Genomic DNA, 21,618 nt, shown 5'->3' with positions numbered 1-21,618 from the left:
GTAGATTGGTTGCTTACTATTCAGTGACTTTCAATATAACCAAATTCATTCACGTGATATACAGTGACACCAGGCCCAATTTACTAAGCTGACCTCTTATTTGAATACAATACTTCATTCATAAATCATGTTTAGGTCGCGTTAGTATAAGGTCACAAGGACAGTGCAAAATAAATAGTCAAACAAATCCCAGCACGAATTTCTTGATTGTTGTCAAATACAAGAACTTAATTCTCGAACAGCAGCAAACACCTGTTCCGTTTAGTTAGTTATCAAAGTTTTGATTGAAAACTAGTCTTGCCTTTGTTACAAACAAGCTCCTCAAGTTTTTTATTTTATTTAACAGATGTAGAAGGAAAATCAAGAAATAAAGATAAAAGAACTAGTTCTACTGGAATTGCAAACTGATATATTGAGATTGAAGCTCGATATTGAATTCTATAAAAAGGATTACCATCTTTCCTCTGCAGATGTGTTTGTTTTATCTTTCACTAACATAATAGATTATTATTTAAAGAAAATAAACAGACACGAGATTGTATTTGTAGTGTTTAGGCCTTTGTGAGTGCTTGTGACGTTTTCCTCCCGTTTATTATTCATGATAGGGCAGCATACTTAAAATTGTGGCTTTTATGCTTTGTTCTTTCTGGAGACAGGGGGCGGCAAATGACGGTAAATTGCCTAGGGTCGGCCTTGAGTGACACTGTTGCTTGTTTGTGTTTACGGAAACTCGTTTATCTCATTTTTTAAAATAAACTACACATGAGGATTGACAGTCATCCATCTATAAGATATATACGTAGATTGGCAGATCTCTTTGGATTTTTTTTTTCGTTAAATGCTGATAATTCGTGGAATGTCATCAACAGGAAATGTTAAATAAAGAAGAAAAGAAACACAACATAAAACATACGTATGTACTTATGAAGGCAGAACTTAATTAAAATGTCAGGACAATATAGTAGGTAAAACCTGTTCCGGCGGCAGTAGCACTCTCTCCTTTGCAAGAAATACCTTCGTTAAGTATGTAAAAATGAACGGTACGCTCTTTTAATCTGGCAAATCAAAGTATGCGTACGCACAAACCACTTTCTACTATATACATAATTAAAAAGATTTTTTTTAAAAAAATAGCCGCAAGCGAGAATTCCACACATAGTGGCCATGACCAGGATATACACCCATATATATCTATATATCTTATATACGCGTTTCTACTTTGATGATGCAAAAGTACACTGACTTATCATCAGAATAGCAACATATGTTCCATAACTTTGTCTTTTCTTAGTACGATAGCACTGTTTACGAAGTCACTAATGTGTTTTAGAAGCAGTTTATAATATCATGATTTTTCTTTTGTTTTTAACGAAATAATTTATAGCGACATTTATGTAGAAAGTACGCAACAACAAGAATAGCTTCAACATATTTTGGTGGCTAATAAAAATTTGCATGTTATTTTTATAAGAGGCAACAAATCTTTCTGTAGTTTTCAGCACACCAATTTCAGAAGAAATGTATTTTGTCTTCCAGTATGTAGGTAATATATCTCCTCTAGTATACAAGGCTAAGCAATCTTCTGTTGGTGGAAATGTTTATTGGATTCTGTGTACTTAACTAAGTATATTTAAATTTTTATGTGAGTAGCTGTTAAGTCTGTCAAAAAGTATTCCTTTTGCTATTATTTCTTGTAAAGAATTATGAACATGATGTGTTTCCTAATACTGGCACATGTCTCTATGTGCAAACAAACCATGTTGGACAGCAAACAAATCATTATGGATATTGAATTATAGGTATCTCCGTACATGTTTACTTTTGGCTCATCACTAGAAAGATTTGTTGAAAAATTAAACTTCTTTCACCAATTCCCTTCTTATTGTCCCCTAAAAAACGTTTCCACTGGGTTACATTAAAATATCTCACTTGGCATAGATAAAATTCAAAGGGGCACTAGAAATAGTTGTTGAAAAATTTCAATGCTTTTATGATTTTGTGTATAAATACGGCTTCTGGATGTGTCGCATAAAAACTAGTGAAAAAACAAAAACAACCTGTGCTAAGTGACCACTAAAGAGCACAAATGCTATCTAACCGAGTAAGGGCAGGGCGAAGCTTGTGTGTCCTAAGGGAGCAGGTGCGTTAGCGATGGTGGGTATGCGCACAAGCGAGAGTAGTGAAAAGAAGTGTTTTTCTTTCTTTTTCTTTTTCTTTTTTTTTCAATTATATTAGTTTCAATAATACTTGCCATGGTTTCATACAATAACACTCCACTTGTAAACATAAAATACAGGTTCTGTACAGTGTGCAGCAATATGCATCCGCACCGATGGAAAGTAGCATCTAATAGAGATGTCTTTCATATGCACTCACTCATTTTATCTGTCGTAAAGCACTTCTAGTGATTTTACACTAGTAACCTACACTTGTAAACCTGAAATACAGCTTGATTATTTTGTATTTATTTCTGTCGCCCGCAGAAATTTGTTCCTTTTCATGCAAAGTATCGAATTTTACCTGTAAATCTTCCAAAATGTGGTGCACCAAAACTACACCTGCACGGAAACCTCTTGTATGTTCTCTCTTACGTGGAATCTCTTATTATGCAATTAGATATCTGGAGACTATTTGGATCAGGATTGGTAACGGAAGCTCTTCATGTATTATGCTTGGTCGATGTAAGGACGCTTAAGTCTAACTTGGTGTTAAGCATAATCGTACTCTTGAATGACAAGCTTTCTCCTGTTGAGTGTTGGATAATAATAATTAGTGACACAGTTGCAGTTTGTATATTCACTCTTAAATCTGATATTGGCTTAGTCTTAGTTGAACTCATTCAATATATATATATAATTATTATTATTATTAATTCCATTGGGGTTTAGTGTCCCTTTTAGTACATAGGCTGTGTGAGACGTAGATCAACCGCTTAACGTGGGATCCGAAATATATAATCCGAAATATCGAACACGGATCTCCAGTGCTAAAAACATATGCTAACTATACAACCACAAAGGAGTTTATTATTATTATTATTATTATTATTATTATTATTATTATTATTATTATTATTATTATTATTATTATTGTTATTATTATTATTATTATTATTATTATTATTATTAGTAGTAGTAGTAGTAGTAGTAGTAGAAGTAGTAGTAATTATCATTATTATATTGGGCCACCCCGTGTCTACTATATTTATGGGTAGCATACTCACCTTCGGTGCGTAGACCCGAGTTCGGTTCCCGGTGGGGACTCATGCGGGTCAGATTCCACGGTAAGTCGAAAGTCCACATGTCGTATAACCTCGGTATTGGAAGGGACGCGAAACTTCAAATCAACCTATTATTATTATTATTATTATTATTATTATTATTATTATTATTATTATTATTATTATTATTATTATTATTATTATTATTATTATTATTATTATTATTATTTCTGATATTACCTGATCAGGATAGCTGTACTGATTTGAGCTGAGGGAGCTGGTGTTGTGTTTATCTCAGTTACTGGACGAGTGCGATGGGTCAGGTCAGGGGAGCACAGATTATCGCAGCTGCAGTGTATCCGACAGTTCTTAAAAATTGCAGTTGATATTTGCGCCTAATAAACAAAGCTATCAAATACATAGTTGTTATTGAATGTAGGAATGGTTCATAATTGTTGATTGTATTTTAATGGGAAGCTGTGTTAAGCAAACAACCTGTCTCGCTTAATACATAGAGCTATGAGACCATTAATCTTATTGTGGTTCAAGCCCCATGCTGGCCAGTTCCTTTTCATTTCTTCCTTCTTTGATGCTGAAGAAATGTAGGGCATGGGTAATTGTGTCAATAGTGTATTCCACGGACTGAGTCATTCGTCAAGTACTCGCAAGCCCGGCTAGCTCAGTCGGTAGAGCATGAGACTCTTAATCTCAGGGTCGTGGGTTCGAGCCCCACGCTGGGTGTTTCGTTTTCATTTCTTCCTTTGTGTAAAAGGCACTATTTCAATAGAAAGTATTAATGAAGAATCTGAAGCCCGGCTAGCTCAGTCGATAGAGCATGAGACTCTTAATCTCAGGGTCATGGGTTCAAGCCCCACGCTGGGTGTTCTCCTTTTGTTTCTTTTTTTCTTTATGCTAAACAGAAGAAGAGTGTGTTTAGCCCGACTATTTCAGTCGGTAGGTGAACAACAGACGTGATTATCGTTTTATATATTTAAGCTTCAAATTCCTAGACAGAATTAGCAACGACAAGAGATTTTGAACTGAATAATAACACAAATTCCCCGCTTTTATTCGACATTTAATTTCATGAATATAGTTTTCGTCTGTTAATATTGATCCTAGATATTTGAACGTATCCACTTTATCAAACGTGTTTTTTGATATTCTAACGCATTTATCATTTGCCGTATTACGATTCCGACGAACTTCCATGTATTTAGTTTTCTCTGCATTTACTTCTAAACCCATGTCCCTGCAGCGTTTAATAAGATCTCTGCATTTCTTTCTATTGTTCTCCTATCATCCCCTATTAAATTTACATCATCAGCATATGCCATAACCTGGTGATTACCGTTCAACTCTAGGCCCTGGTTGCTATCTTTGATTTTTCTTATAGTGTATTCCAGAACAAAATTAAATAATAATGGCGACAACGCATCTCCTTGTTTCAGGCCATTTTCGACGTGAAAGCTCGTGGACAAAAATTTTCCTATCCGGACTTTACTTTGGGATTCATTTAAACATATCTTAATTAATCTAATTAGCTTTTTCGGTATTACAAATTCTGTAAGAATGTTGTTCAACGTTCTCGCCTAACCGAATCGTATGCCTTTCTAAAATCAATAAATAGTTGATGTACCGGGGTATTGTATTACCACTTTTTTTCGAGTATTGGTTGAATTCTAAATATTTGGTCGATAGTTGATCGATTTCGTCTAAATCCGCACTAAAAATCTCCAAAATAGTCTGATGATCATGAGTTGAATTTCATAGACTGTTCAAGTCTATCTTAAGAAATGGTCGTTTTTAATTTTTCTCGATGCTCTTGCGTTGTTGTTCGTATTGAACCTGGAGGAAATTCAACAGTGTAACATAAAGCTGAATATATATATATATATATATATATATAGCTGAAGGCTGCCGAAAACATGAAAAAATGAACTTTAAAGGTCCATAGCTCCAAAACTATGGAACCTACCTTAGTCGGGTCCAAACCTCCCTTAGGAAGTAATATATGCATTACCCAAAAATACATGTTTCAGAATCCTAACGTACTGACGCAACAATTTTTAGAGAGGGAGTTTGGCTACAGGCACCCAATTTGAAATACTCACTAAGTACCTCTATAAAGTTGTTGCGAAAGTACCGTAGGGTTGTGAAACTTGAATATTTCGATAGGCACATACTAGATCCAAAGTGAAATCTTGACCTGATAATATTAGGTCCCCCTAGTTTTGGAGCTATGGGCCTTTAAAGTTTTTTTTTTTTTTTAATGTTTTCAGCAGCCCATAACTTCGAAAGGAAGAAGAATTTGTGCACCCACGTTGGCCTATACGGGTTGGCCTATACGAAAGTAATGACAACGGTGTTAGACTCGTGAACTTTGCAACATCCAAAAACCTAATCGTGAAGAGTACAAAATTCCCACATCGCGACGTTCATAAATACACTTGGACATCACCAGACGGAAAAACACATAATCAGATTGATCACGTTTTAGTAGATAGAAGAAGACAATCTAGCATAATTGACGTCCGGTCGTTTAGAGGGGCTGATTGTGACACTGATCACTACCTGGTAGCAGCGATAATACGGGAGAGATTATCGTTGAATAAAGGTAATACTCAATGTCCGAAAACGGAGAGATTTAATTTAAAGAAATTAGAAGAGAGCCAGGTAAGAGAGGAATACCAGATTGAAGTTTCGAATAGATTCTCGGTTTTAGAAGACTCGGAGTGCACTAGTGTTGAGGATACTTGGATTGAAATTAGAGATAACATTAAAAGTTCAGCAATAGAAAAATTGGGACACGCGGAAATACGTAGGAACAAACCATGGTTCGACCAAGAATGCATTAAACTAGCAGAGAAGAGAAAACAGGCAAAATTACGGTGGCTACAAAATCCGAATGAAATAACTACACAAAATTTCGCAGATATCAGGCGGGAAACTTCCAAAACTTTTAGAACAAAGAAACGGGATTTTTTGAAAGCTAAAATTAAGGAACTTGAAGATAATAGTAAAAATAAAAATATTCGGGACATGTATAAGGGGATCAGCGAATTTAAGAAAGGCTATCAACCTCGTGCTTATATATTAAAGAAATCTGACGGAACAGTTCTCACTGATACGGATAGTCTCTTAAATAGATGGAAAGATTTCTTTAACGATTTGCTGAACACGCAGCCAAAAACTAATGTGCGTGGAGAAAAGGAGATACACACCGCAGAACCGTATATTCCAGAACCCAATCGAATAGAAGTGGAAGCCGCTATAAAGAAATTAAAGAAACACAAATCTCCGGGTGTTGATGAAATTCCGGCTGAGTTAATTTTAGCTGGAGGCGAAAAATTGTGGAACAAGATACACAAACTCATTCTCCTTATCTGGAACAAGGAAGAATTGCCACAAGAGTGGAAAGAGTCAATCATTGTTCCAATTCACAAGAAAGGCGACAAAACTGACTGTAATAATTATCGAGGCATTTCTCTTCTGTCAACATCCTATAAAATCCTTTCAAATATTCTGTTAGCAAGATTGACCCCATACGCAGATGAAATTATTGGAGATTATCAGTGCGGATTTAGACGAAATCGATCAACTATCGACCAAATATTTACCATTCGCCAAATACTCGAAAAAAAGTGGGAATACAATACCCCGGTACATCAACTATTTATTGATTTCAGAAAGGCTTACGACTCGGTTAGGAGAGAAACATTATACAACGTTCTTACAGAGCTTGGAATACCGAGAAAGCTAATTAGATTAATTAAGATATGTTTAAGTGAATCCCAAAGTAAAGTCCGGGTAGGAAAATTTTTGTCCACGAGCTTCCACGTCGAAAATGGCCTGAAACAAGGAGATGCGTTGTCGCCATTATTATTTAACTTTGTGCTGGAATACGCCATAAGGAAAATCAAAGATAGCAACCAGGGCCTAGAGTTGAACGGCATTCACCAGGTTATGGCATATGCTGATGATGTAAATTTAATAGGGGATGATAGGAGAACAGTAGAAATAAATGCAGAGATCTTATTAAACGCTTGCAGGGACATGGGTTTAGAAGTAAATGCAGAGAAAACTAAATACATGGAAGTGCGTCGGGACCGTAATACGGCAAATTGTGGAGGTGTTAAAATATTAAATAATACTTTTGATAAAGTGGATACTTTCAAATATTTAGGATCAATATTAACAGACGAAAATCATATTCACGAAGAAATTAAATGTCGACTAAAAGCAGGGAATTCGTGTTACTATTCGGTTCAAAATCTCTTGTCGTCGCGAATTCTGTCGAGGAATTTGAAGCTTAAAATATATAAAACGATAATCATGCCTGTTGTTCTGTATGGTTGCGAAACATGGTCGCTCACTCTGAGGGATGAACATAGACTGAAAGTATTTGAGAACAGGATCCTGAGAAGAATATTCGGACCCAAGAGGAACGAGAATGGGGAATGGCGGAAGCTTCATAACGAGGAACTACATAGTTTATACGGTTTACCCAACATTGTTAGGCTCGTCAAGTCTAGGAGGCTTAGGTGGGCAGGTCATGTAGCTAGAATGGAAGAAAGTAGAAACGCTTTCAAAGTCTTGACTGGTAGACCCATAGGAAAACGACCATTAGGAAGACCTAGGCGCAGATGGGAGGATAATATTAAGATGGATCTCGCAGAGATAGGAATACAAAGTAGAAACTGGATCCAATTAGCTAAGGATAGAAGTCAGTGGAGAGCTTTTGTGAACGCGGCACTGAACCTCCGGGTTCCATAGGCCATAGAGTTAGTTAGTTAGTTAGTTACGTTGGCCTATACTTTATGTCTTATCTTGGTGTCAGGAATCACCTCCCAAAGATTGTCGATGTTGTTTTGAAACACCCTGTATATATAATTGAAGCTCGAAATGAAGTAGAATATGAGATTCTCAACCTGAGGGTTGTGGGTTAGAGCTGCACCTTGGACTTTTATTTTCTATTATTGGAGCTTACATCCGTGTAAACCCCGAACACTCTGAGCAGTGTTCACCCAAGCTTATTCTTTTCAGATTTTCGTATACATTTCACAAGCGCAAGAAACTGGCTACCATCACCCTGTTGAACATCTTCGTGGTACTTTCATTTTTAAAAGTGGTGTGTGCTCAGCGCATCGGTTTCCCTTACCGTTAATGCTGACTTTCTAGATCAGAGCTGGCTACTTCTTTCTTTTCCTGTAGCTCCTCATTCGTCCTCACGACGTAGAGTAAACACGGTAAGGCTGGTGAGTGTGAACGGTCACCCATCTTGCTCTGATCAGATATGGCACGGCTTGACTCCGCTGATCACACGAGAAGAGATATTTCAGTGCGGCTAGGACATTGGCTTTGATTCAAAATAAAAAAGTTATTGTTATTTATTACAAGATTTCCGTAAATCCTGTAAACACAGTTTCAACGAATCGTTAATTGAGACTTGATTGCAGTTGATACAAGTGCAATAGGAACTACCTGTAATTAATCAACTGTTCCATTAATTAGTTAGCTCAATTAGTCAATTGAAACCTGTTGCTACTTCTTCTGGGTGAAGTTCCAATCTCAGCTTTGTGCTTACAAAACACACGATGCAGTTCGGACTTCCGGGTTGACTACGTAGTTATTTTGTAGTCTCTAGTTCAGATTCTGCTGTAGATTCTATCTCATGTATTATCTGAGACTGTGATGGCAATGTATTTTTAGTATAACCAAATCAAGAGTGTACACAAAGGGGTTTTCTATGAAATTTATATATAGAATGAGTTAACACGGAAAGTACGACTGTTATCACTTCAGGCCAGCAATCCTTCGATTGATTTGACGCAACTTTTCCTATCCTGAACTAGATTTTTGACTTCCATTTACTTTTTTTTTATTCGACATATTTTGTACTAGCAGAATACCAGTTCTTCGTACGCAGAAAATACGTTTCATTTTGGAAATAAAGGGTTGAATTTAAACGACAAACGTTGGATTTAACGTTGGAATCTGAATTTAACATTGGATTTAAACGACATCGGAAATGTCACTGTTCGTCTCAGCGACCACATAAACTATGGATTCGACACTAACACCTGTAATTTTCGATCATTTTTATTTGCCCCTTTCTCAAGTTGTTGGGCTGAATTTGGATTTAAATGGCATCAGAAGTGTCGATGTTCATGTCAGCTACTCCGAGAACTATGGATTCGACACTAATATCGATCATTTTCCATCATTTTAAATTATCTACCCCTTCCCCTCTGCAGGGGCGGATCCAGGATGGACTTCTGGGGAGTCGGTGGGTTGTAATACTATTACTTAGAGCTACTTTTAAGAGCTCCAAACTCTGCGACGGGTTTTATTTATATATATAAAATAAGAAAGTTTCCTCTTCTGGGGAGGGGGCGATTGCCCCCCTGGATCCGCCACTGCCTCTCCGCAAAGTTGCACCGTCAAAGTGAATAGATAAAAAATATTTCCAGACCCGAACCTCATCTATGTTCAAAATTTGATCGAGATCGGTCTTGTAGTTCAAGAGTTATTAAGTCATAAAACTAGTCACTTTCATTTATATATAGAAAGATTATTTCGTTCGTTTCTGTCAAACGTGGCCTTTTCCTTATTTTTCCTTGTGCTATTCCCTCTCTAGCTGAAAGGGTAATTTTTCCATGACTCATAATGTTTCGAATCATTCTATCTCTTCTTCTCGGAAAAGTCTGCAATATATTTTCTTTCTTCTCCTCCCATTACCAAGTCCCTTTTATTCGACACCTTATCAACCCAACCAATTTCCAATATCCTTCTAAAAACAATTACATTTCGAAGGCTTTCATTCTTCGTTTTTTCTCTTCTACATTTCATACTTCACATCCATACAACACCACAGTCCTCAATAGGATAATTAGGGAAGCTGTAGCCCCGGCATATCTGTTAAATTTTGCTTTTGAGGCGTAAAAAGTGTCAAAATTTCATGCGTATGATGACAGAGAATTTTTTTCTTTCTGTGTATGGTAGCCAAGAACTTCAGGTTTTTCACTTTTCTTTTCAAGACAGCAAAAAAAAAAAAAAAAAAAAAAAGACTTGGACCCATGTGTCAATAGTGGTGCCAGCTACAAAAAAAATCTTGAAATTCGCTTAGGGAATATTTTGTAAATTTTTTCCTCTACATTTCCCTCAATAATTTCCCTCCTGTTGGCAACACTGCAGTGTAATCCACACCAAAAAATAGCCACACCCTCTTATTAAAAAAAAAAAAAAAAACAAGTGCTTAACCGTATCAATCGGGTAAATAGTTTTTGAGCAATAAGTCACTAACTGAAAATGTAGGAAAACGCCAAAAATGACCTGGGTCCGAAAGGGTTAAATAATGCCCATTTACGTAAAGGTACTAAATAAAACTACGGGGTAGAAGCATGTACAAAAACACAAAATTTACAGGAGAAATGAGTGATGCAAGTACTTAGACTTAACATAACGTAACCAAATCTAACCTAACCTAACATTAACGTAAGTTAACCTGAACTAACTTAAACTAACGTAATATTAGTAGAAATAAGCGAAATTTTATCTTTTTTTTTTTTTTTTGGAAAATTAAGCGGGACTCCTACACTAATATAACATAAACTAAACTAACCTAACATAACCTAAACTAGCCTAACCTAACTTAAACTAACCAACCCTATCCTAAACTAACCGAATGTGAACAGAAATTACCAAATTGTAACATTTTTTTAGAGAAAAAGAGCTGGACCCCTTCTGGTAAACGTAGGCCAAAACTACTATCACAATAACCTTCGTGTGTTTTTATGTGTAGCTTGTATTACAGCTTTTAAATAAACTGTATGAGAACATATGTTCATAGGCACTGATTGTGTTGTGCTGATGAGCTTTCCTCTGGTGCATGGGGTCATTGGTTCGGTCCCCAGACAAGTAAATTTGTGGTGGACAACATCGTGTATGTCAGTTTTCTCGGGGGATACTCCCGTTTCCTCCTTGATTAACATTCTACCAACTTTTCCATCATCATTCACTTGTTTTAATCATTATTTCTTTTAGCTTAAAACGAGCATAATAGTGGGACGTTAAACTGAAAGATCTTAATAGATGTCGTCATTATCATACAGCATCATTTTTTAGGTTCACAACCAAGGGCGCCCATCAGGGGGGGCAAGGTGGGGCGCTTGTCCCCCCTAGAGAAAATCGTACTTCGGAATATCGAAAACCCCTATTGAATTTTTACATTAGTTACAGCAAAATTTGAACCTATATTTGAAATGTCGCGTATACTTGCCCCCCTTGGAAACCACAATATGAGCACCCTTGTTCACAAATAATCGTTTTTTCCCTATCATCTCGAAAACTACTTATGACGATTTATATTCACTCAGATAATTTTGTTCAGCTCAATCAGATGTATGGATTGGTATATTTTTGCGTTAAATGGTAATAATAATGTAAAATACAGTACAGGGAATACAGAAAGAACTCAAACTTACGTATAACATTGTTCGTGAAAAATATTTTCATGAAAATTTCAATATTTCTCTGCAGAAGACTTATGGAGTAACGGATAGTGATGTTCTATTGTTGTTTCCGTTATTTCATTTTAAACACAAATTTATCATTTTTGTTATGCCTAAAACCAAATAACAGACATTTCCTTTTATATAAAAATGTTATTTTACAAAGTTGTGTCCTTAAAATTTCTGTTTCATATTGTAATAATGTTAAGAAAATGCTAAAAATGTAATGTAACAGCGTGCAAACGTTAAGGGCCGGAAGTCGGAAGACTGCACTCAATTCTCGTGACGCACCTGATACAGAAGGGGCCAGGTGTTATATACACAGAGCTAAAAGGGGAATTTTTTTTATACATACACGAGGCATTGTTTTCTCTTCTTTCTTTCTTCCTTATTTCTTTTCTTTTCTTTTTTATCTATCGTGGTAGCATTGTTACTTCCGTGAACTGGATCTGGGATCTCAACACAACGCAAACTTTGTGTTTTAGTTTGTGATATTCAATTATCAGAAAACAATTTTACAATATGTTCTCATAGTGACGCATATCTTGCATTTCAGAATAATGTATCCTCCGCAAATATTTCACAGACTCATTATCAAAACTACTTAACACATACCTTGTGTTGCGTTGTGGTGCGCAAGTTCTGCGAAGACTGATATGGAATGAAGCACTTGGTTTTACAATAAATATCGAGATTTCACGGAAATGATTTTGTAAAGTAAGATATTATATGACTTCTGATAAGCGCACAAAGCTTAATAATCTTCACATTTAATTCCAAATATATATTCAGCGTCGAGGCTATATAAGAGTAAACCTATAGCTTAACATGGGATCCAAATCACATGAACTCCCACCAGGAGTCTAACCGAGATTTTCCGTGCTAAAGGCGCGTACTTCATCCATATAGCAAGGTGGGTTCCCACTTAACTAAACATTAACACTAGAATGCCCGGTGGAGTCATTTTGATTCCGCCTTGCTAAGCTTCTTATCACAATTTTACTTCCATGCGAGTGACGTCATAATTCTACTTCCATGCGAGTGACGTCATAATTCTACTTCCATGCGAGTGACGATAAAAAAAAAACTTTTCGTGACTTTTAATAATGTCCACTTTCCAATATGATGAAACAGTTTGGAAAACTTGAATATTTTGGAGCGATTTCTGCTTGATTTACTTTAAATACTCAATGTAGTCCTTGTGACTCCTCTTTTAATTGCAATAAGATTACGAGTCGAAATATTTCGTTACTTTTGATGAAACTATGTAGAAGCAATAGGCGCCTTCTTTTTATTTTTTTCTGCTAGATGCAATAGAGCAGCGATTCCAAAATTATTTTAAAAAGGCGAGAAAGACTATCAAGAGCTGCTGAAATAAAATAAACCGTGAAATTATTTTTAACTTGTAATGGCTATTTTTATTTTTTTTTAAAGTACAATTTCCTAAACTTTATATTGAACAAAATTGCTAAACATTACGATTTTGTTTTTGAATTTCAAATGTGTTTAGCAATATTGGCCAAAATAAGGGAACATAAAATTATTAAAATAATAAAGATTACAGCCAAATCCTTAGAACATTTGGAGGATAATTTGAGTGAAAATAGAAAATGATTCAACTTTCTTATAATTTACATAAAGCATTTTACATTTTTTTAAAAAAGATAAATTAACAACACCGAATATCAAATTGTTTAAAGAAAAAAATATACAAAATTACACTCAAGGATTATTATTATCGTTGTAATGTCGCTCGATCCTCGATACGAGGAATGCTCTAAAGATTAAACCTTACCAAGGAAAATTTGAGCTAGGAAGTTTAAATTAACATTGTATAGAGGGCAAGATATGTATAGACTATGTTGCAAAATGCAATGTTCTATGATATTAACAACCTTTTCTTTTTCATTTTCAGAAGTGAAGCTTCAGTCAAGAGGAGCATAGGACCGTCATGAAGTTTCTCTTCCTCCAAGAGAAACGCGAGACTTAGATCTACGATAAAATGAAACAATATTTGGGGGATCGGGGGCCGTCATATGCAACTGTCAAACGCTGGACGGCAAATTTCAAAACTGGCTATTTTGATGTTGAAAGTGCAAAACCCAGTGGCAGGTCTGTTCCCAAAAATGTGCAAGCCATCCAGGATATGATAATGGAAGATAGTCGACCAAAAGGATTGCTACATGCTTGGGCATATCACGTGAAAGAGTTGGTAGTATTATTCATAATGATCTGGATATGAGAAAAGTTGCAGCAAAATGGATCCCCAAACTTCTGACGAAGAAAAAAAAAAGAAAAGAAAAGAAAGAGTAGAACTTCGCGAACAGTTTTGGAACATTTCGCAAGAAGTGTGGTTGATTTATTTTTGGAGAAACTCGTAACTGGTGATGAGACGTGAATCTATTTTTGTGATCCCGAGGCTAAAGAACAGCCTAAGGAATGGAGGCGCAATTCTCTCCGGCCAAAGAAATGTTGTGTGCTGAAGTCTACACAGAAACAAATGACAATAATAATTTAGGATAAGGACGGAGTTCTGCTGGTGGACTATCTTCCAGTGGGTGCAACCATTAATGCAGCATATCACTGTGGTCCCTTGAGGAAGCTGCGCGAAAACATCAAGAACAAACGTCATGGTTAGCTTTCCAAAGGTGTTCTGCTTTTTGCACAACAATGCCTCCTCACACACATCATCTGAATCTGAAACACAGGACATATTGCTACCCCAGGATTTCAAGTGTTGCATCATCCCCCTTATTCTCCTGACCTAGCTCCATCCAATTATAATCTGTTCCCGAATCTCAAAAAAACATCTCAAAGGTCACCGTTTTCAGAGTGTTCAAGCGGCAACTGATGCTACAGATGAGTGGTTACAGCAGCAGACAAAAGACTTCTATTTACAAGGACTTAAAAAGTTGCAGGATGTCGCAAATGCATTGACATACTAGGAGAATATGTGGAATAGTGTGGGAATTTCAGCTTCCCAGTTCATTTTTTTTCTTAGTAAAACTCAATCTTTATCAGCACCCCCTCGTATGCTGTAAATTGGAAGAGTCTAAAATAGGTATTGATAAATGATTATTATTCAACATACTGGGCCTTATGCAGAGTCGTTCTGACGCGTGATTAGTGCAATACTAAAGAGATCGACTAACATATGATTCCTGCAGTAGTGAGACCTTTAGCATGACGCTAATCATACGTCAAAACGACTCTGCATAAGGCGGACTATGTCTTCTATTAACCGTAATACACGTTGGCTAATCTTATGTTAGTCTTTTACACTACTGACATGGCACCTCAAAGTAGAAAATTCAGTGTATTATGATTTTTTTTTAACCTTGATCGTTGGCAGAACATGAAGATTCAAAATGATTCAAAACCATGTTCCAAAAGGATCGAAAATGATCCAAGGACTCAATGCAATAAAAATCAGCTTTTTAGAATACAGCAACGCGACGGTGTCCGCAGCAGTGGAAAGGTTAACAACACAGCATTTCTCATTTCAAGAAGAGTAAGAAATTCTATGTCATGCACGTGCCTCATGGTAGCCGTGATCGTCTAGTGGTTAGGACATTGCGTTGTGGCCGCAATAACCCAGGTTCGAATCCTGGTCACGGCAATGTGAGATGGTATTTTTAATGTTTGATTTTTTAATTTCTTAGATAACATGTGAGTCTTTTGATTTGATATTAATCTCAGCTTAGCCTCACTTTCAGTAGTAAGGCTACATGAAACGTAGATTTACAGCTTAACGTGGAGTGGAAACGACATGAGCTCCCGCCGGGCATCGAACCCAGTTTCACTACGCCCAAAGCACGTACACTAACCGCTTAGCCATGAAGGAGCTCAACATGCAATACGTATGCACAAAATTCATATACACGTATACGCTACACCAGTGATTTCCAGTCACCGACCCGCACTAGATAGAATATTCACAGATTTCTATTACATTACCCTAATATATGTAAATACACGCGTCAAAAATGAAGATGACCCTTTGGCCACTGCTACATACCAGTGCAGAGAATTCTTGATGCTGGAGTAAGCAGTGTTTCTTTCAGAAACAATATTCTGGGGGGGCACACTTAGTATTCCGGGGGACACTGCTGATACTTTCTATTTATTATTATATTATAAATCTATTATTTTGGACTCCTCCGGGGGTGACACTCTCAGAGGCAGTGCCTCCCCAAAAACACGTCTGGAAGAAACACTGGGAGTAAGTACTTGGTTGAGTCTCTTTTAGCAGCATGTTAAGTTTCAACTCTACATAACATGACATTTAATAAGCCTTTTTGATAACAGGAGGTTGTGTGATAGGAGGTACAGTCCGTCAATGCCGTCTTAAAAGCATTATTGGCTACCGAGAAAAACAGTGCGCTGTACAAGGACCAATATGACTAAATTTTACATGTAATTCTGCTCGTAGCCCACCTTCCCCTTGCTCGTGGGACCCTCATAAACTGCCCCAACTATTGTTTCTTTTCAGGTATGTGTAGCTGTTGGGGAAATTCAAGTTGTACGAGGTGCCAAACATCTTCTATTGGATTTATGTCTGTGGATTGTTCGGGCCTCTGTGAAGTCTGATCCTCTTCCAATGGGTGGTCAACTGTGTCCTATGATGTCGTGGCCCGTCATCTATGAATTGCGTGGCACGCTGTGACAGTTAGCTTACTTCAAAAAACGGTAGCAAACTTATCTTACAATACCTCGATATATTTCCCATCATTCATCTGTCCATCACAAAAATGAGGTAACCACAACCACTCTTCCCACGCCACCATATTTCACCGTGAAATAGTGAAATTGTAGTGAATCGTAACCTGTCGATCTCTTCCACACTCACAATCGACAGTTCTTCGAGAATTGACTATTCAGCTTTCATTGTCAGAAGCAATATGTTCCAAAACTGTCATGCCTTGTTACTTATGACGATTCCTCCGTGTTATGTGTGGTTTCGTATGCCTCTTTTTAACGACGGGTCACTACAGTCCCGCAATATGCAATTACTTCTGGACGGTTCGTGCTGATATGTCATTAGCAGATTTACATAGTTAAGTACTCGACTTCGGAGCCATGTGGCAATGGTCCTTGTGGACACGCCATTAATTCTATATATGTCTGTCCATCCCGTATAATCCTGTTAAAAGTTCCTGACAATACATATCACACAGCGAATAGTGCGCTTATAGCCTTGCGTAGCTTGGTAGCTAATACCCTCGCCTTTAGCACGACTGGCTCGGGTTCGATTTCCAGTGGGTTGGAAAGGTGTAAAAGCCTTTTCAGGCCAACTGTCTGAATGAACTTTTTTTTGGAGGGGGGAGGTCTTCATACATATCAGGCAAATGATGATATATACCATGAAGGTCCTTCCTTTCCTACTTCCCTGGACGTCACTCCTCATACGTGATGGGCAGCCTAAAATGTCTATTACACTGAGAAAAATCCATTATCCGGACAGCGGTATATTGTACAAATACAAGGATTCGTTATGTTTACTAAGGAAATCTGTACGGAGCGTACTTTATCCATATACTACATAGGTACTGCCTTTTACCCGCTTAGATATTACATCATGTCTCTGCAGGATGTCTGATATCTAACAATCTTCTGTATTTTACATACGTATACGTATGTTAAATACTTCAGCTATACGTTATATACGTCCATCTGTGTGTAAGATCCAGACCGCCTATAGACACTCTTTCTTTCGCCATGGCTGACGTCATTGAACTACCGTCTTTTGCTTGCGAAACGAGATTGTTTACAAACGGAACAGAAGAGAGGAAGGAAACCTGGGAAGCCTGGGTAAGTACAATAGTTAACTATTACTTTAGTTAAATATTCCCATTAATTATATATTCTTTTAGTGTAACTTGCTTTAATATAGTACTAAGTAAGTAATGTAGTTTATGACTACAATTCTTACTATTGTAACTCGTAAATGATTGAGGAGAATGGAATGGGTGAATCTGAATTTTGAAAAAACTTTGAATATTAATGTTTTGAAACATATTATGTTTCAAGGTAGCAAAATGAATGTTATGTGTTTATTCATTCCATTTTATATGTGACGATTTATTACTTGGTGCAGATTTACTACAGGACTGCTTAACATAATTGCTAATAAACCGTTTTCAGCGCGGAAATTTCCTTGTGTAGTGAAGATTTAGGATTTAGATTTCTGGGCTTTCGGCATCAATGGCCTTGTTACCCCATATGAGGGATGACTTTCCTCGGCGAGTACACTATCCGGGGAAAGGAAGGGAAGAAAGGATTGGGGAAGGAAGAAAACGGCCTGGGACCTATACCACTCCGGCATTTGCCTGCTGTGAATGAGGAAAACCCAAGGAAACCTCATTCAGGATGGCTGGACTTAAAATCTTTTGATACTTTTTCGACCGAGTTCTCCCCCGGGATCGAACCCGGAACCGTTCGCACCGAAGGCGAGAGCGCTAGCGACTACCCTACGCGGGGCCACTTGTGTAGTCTAGAAAACTCATTTTTACTAGGATATTTGCAAAATTTTTTTTTCTTCTTCTTTCTTTTAGTCCCCATGATTGTACATCAATGTAAGAGAGAAGGTGACAATGAGATACATGATAATGGTGGAATCAAGAAAATGTAAGGAAACTGGAAAGTCTTAAGAATAACCACACCTACAGTGTTCACCAAAAGGCTATTTGTCGGGAGCAGGAATCGAACCAGGGACCTAACGCGTCAGAGGTAAGCGCTCTACTACAAAGCTTTCTTTTGTTTAAAGAACTTGTTTACATTGAAATATATATATTTTACGAAGATACTAACATATTTTACAGCCTCACTGAAATTAAAAAAAAAAAAAAAAAGTAGTCAGGGAGAGTTTACTTGTCAGATTTTTATTTTTTTAATTTAATTTATTTTTATTTTTATTTGTTTTTGCTTTGTTATGTTCCCTAGTTAATTAATGTTTGGGTTACTGAAAATTAAAACCTTTTTAGTATTATTGTTATGTCATCACTTTGGAACCAAAAAAGTTAGATTTTTTTTCTTGTGTTTTCATATAGGAAGTTGGTAAGTTTGTGCCTTAGCATTGGTTTGGTTTCTAGAACGTAATTGAAGGTCATGTTGAGTTGAGTCTTGGCGGGTTTAGAGTTCGTGAAGTGTCAGGCACTGCTTGTGCCCCTGTCTTCTGTCTGTGATGTTTCCTGGCTTTGGGCTGTGAGGTATTTATGTTGAGGAGTACCAACGCAGGCCGCGTGATATACAGGTAGCTTCAACAGCTACGAGTGCCAGATGTTCATCTTTCGTTACGGCGTGACTAATGCAGTATAGTACTAGGTTCAAATTCTATGGGTGGTAAAAATGGTCGTGGTGTGGTAAGAAATACAACGTAATTGTTATTAGTTTATTAGTGTTTCTTCATAGTATAGTTTCACTATTTCTAGAAGGAATTAAGTATTAACGAAGTAATAAATAAGCAAAAGCACACTTTGATTGGCGTTAACTATTTCTCATACTCCATTGAGAATGTTTTGATCCTCAGTTGCGCAAACATCCAGTGTGCGTTTTTTTGTTTGCTTACACTGCCTTATAGATGAGCTCCCTCGTGGCTAAGTGGTTAGTGAACACGCCTTTGGCATGGGACACCCGGGTTCGATTCCCGGCCGGGGGCCGCGGTGGCTCAGTGGTAGAAGGTTCACCTCTGGTGCTTGGGGTCCCGGGTTCGATCCCAGCCCCGCCAAGTGAACCTTGTGGTGGACAAACACCGTGTGCGTGGGTTTTCTCGGGGTTCTCCCGTTTCCTCCCACTTTCTTCATTCCACTATTTAATTCATTACTCATCACCGTCTCCATTAGCCTAACCATCATAACCGTAGGACATAAAACTCAAAGATTTCATTTCATTTTTTCGATTCCCGGCCGGAGCTTATGTGGTTCGGATTCCACGTTAATCTGTAGGTCCACGTCTCATACAGCCTTGCTGCTGAAAGGAACGTTAAAATCAAATCAGCACTGTTTTACAGATGCAATTGTTCGATTCCGAGTTCGAATGAAGCTTTTTACGGGCAGGGGGCGACTTTTATATATACAATCCAAGGATTTTAGTTATTAGTCAGTGATGCAATATATAGACCTATATATATTACAAAATTGAAAGTGACTATGTTTGTGACTCTTAATCTCTTAAGAGCTGCGGTGGCTCAGTGGTAGAGCGTTCACCTCCGGTACTTGGGGTCCCGGGTTCGATCCCAGCCCCCGTCAAATGAACTTTGTGATGGACAAACACCTTGTGCGTGGGTTTCCTCGGGGTTCTCCCGTTTCCTTCCACTTTCTTCATTCCACCTTTCATTCATTGCTTATCATCAGCGTCTCCTTTAGCCTAACCGGCATAACTGTGGGACGTAAAACTCAAAGGTTTCATTTCATTTTTTCTTAATCTCTTTGGAATCTTGTACTTAGGTTCACAGCGGAAGCGACGAAATAACTCGACTCATCCATTGTAGCTCTCTTCGCAACCAGTTTCCAAAATGTTGGCAATAAGTTTGCGAAACGGGATATGACGACTCCAATTTTGGGTGAAAAGTCGCTATAAAAAATAATAGAGAAATTCATTGTCTATAAGCATTGTTTTAAAGTTGTAGATGTAAACTAAACAATATGTTCTACTCACTGGCGCAAATCCGTGGGGGGGGATGACGGATACATGTCCCCTCCAATCTTGGAACTGAGGGGGACTTCTCCCCAATAATCCGATTTGAAATGTGTTTTTTGGGAGAAATTTGATTATTTTTGTCCGATTGCTACAAAGGAACGTGAGATAAAATAGATGTCCCCCAGAATAAGCCTCAAATCTGCAGCCTCCCAACGCTGAAGACAACTCTGATCCTCCACAACATTGTTTTTCAACTTCATAAGTATTTTGGACATCGTCAAAAAAAGTATGGTAACGGTCTTACCCCCCCCTCCCTCCCAATGTTGAAGACAGATTTGCGCCGCTGGTTCTACTCACATCTTTGTAAATAGGGCGCAACCAATCCTTTAATTCAGGGATCATTTTTTTGTAAAAGAAAAAGTGCAGAATAATTAAAAGACCCCAAAGGACAAATATAACAAACATCTTCTTCGCCTTTATTCACGCAATCTATAGCTAATCTTGTTGCTATCGGTAATGATGTATTACGTGTGTTTCTCAACGGAAACTCTGCGAACTAAAGGACATCAAGTTTGTAGTTGTTCTTCGTTAGAGGGCAAGGGTAACATAACAATGCAGGATTGTGGGGCAGTGAGTATGCTGTATTTCCAAACTCTTCATCAGTTGCGCTGATTAAAACAAACAAACAGAAAAAAAGAACGTAAAAACTGTTTTGAACTAATAATGCTTCTCTACAGATGAACATTTTGTTTGGAGCAGAAAGTCGCTAAATGTGTAAGTAGGTAAATCGTCATTTAAAAATCACCCAAAAAAGTCTCCAATCGGAAAAAAATATTTTTTGTCGCTATCGTAGGGCGACCATACGTCCCGTTTTGACCGGGACAGTTCCGTTTTAGTGGCGTGTCCCGGCCGTCCCGTCAGTAGATGGAAAAAGTAGTATTCGTCCCGTTCTATGTAAATGAAAGAAGTAAATAACAAACCCAGTATCTTTACTCCTTTTAAAAGTATTAATAATTAATAATAACAAAGAGGCAAAAATTGAACTGAAATTCCCTATATTAAACATACTCTATAGTTCGCAGTACTGCTCGAAAGGCAGCAGAGGTTTTAGCAGTTGGTTGTGTGTTGAACAAATTTCAACGTGTCTTTCCTTTTTCATAAGTACCCGTTCTGTAACAAAGAGAGAGAGGAGGAAATCTGATATCAAGGCACTGATAAGAACAAAGGTAGATCTAAAAGTCTAGGGTT

At 37.4% G+C, this 21,618-nt stretch overlaps 3 non-coding genes across 3 annotated transcripts; all 3 read left to right on the top strand.

The window, feature by feature from the left end:
* The first annotated feature begins 3,888 nt into the window (after positions 1–3,888).
* Positions 3,889–3,961, top strand: TRNAK-CUU (transfer RNA lysine (anticodon CUU)). The gene has a single exon. It is a non-coding gene; the product is annotated as a tRNA-Lys (tRNA).
* Positions 3,962–4,030: 69 nt separating this feature from the next.
* TRNAK-CUU (transfer RNA lysine (anticodon CUU)) lies at positions 4,031–4,103 on the top strand. The gene has a single exon. It is a non-coding gene; the product is annotated as a tRNA-Lys (tRNA).
* An 11,177-nt stretch (positions 4,104–15,280) lies between these two features.
* TRNAH-GUG (transfer RNA histidin (anticodon GUG)) lies at positions 15,281–15,352 on the top strand. The gene has a single exon. It is a non-coding gene; the product is annotated as a tRNA-His (tRNA).
* The last annotated feature ends 6,266 nt before the right edge of the window (positions 15,353–21,618 follow it).

The sequence above is a fragment of the Thermobia domestica genome, chromosome 14 (assembly GCF_964235325.1).
Source record: "Thermobia domestica chromosome 14, izTheDome1.hap1.1, whole genome shotgun sequence".
Classification (NCBI taxonomy): Eukaryota; Metazoa; Arthropoda; class Insecta; order Zygentoma; family Lepismatidae; genus Thermobia; species Thermobia domestica.
Note: the sequence above shows the minus strand (reverse complement) of the source record. Positions and strands in the feature narration are given on the sequence as shown.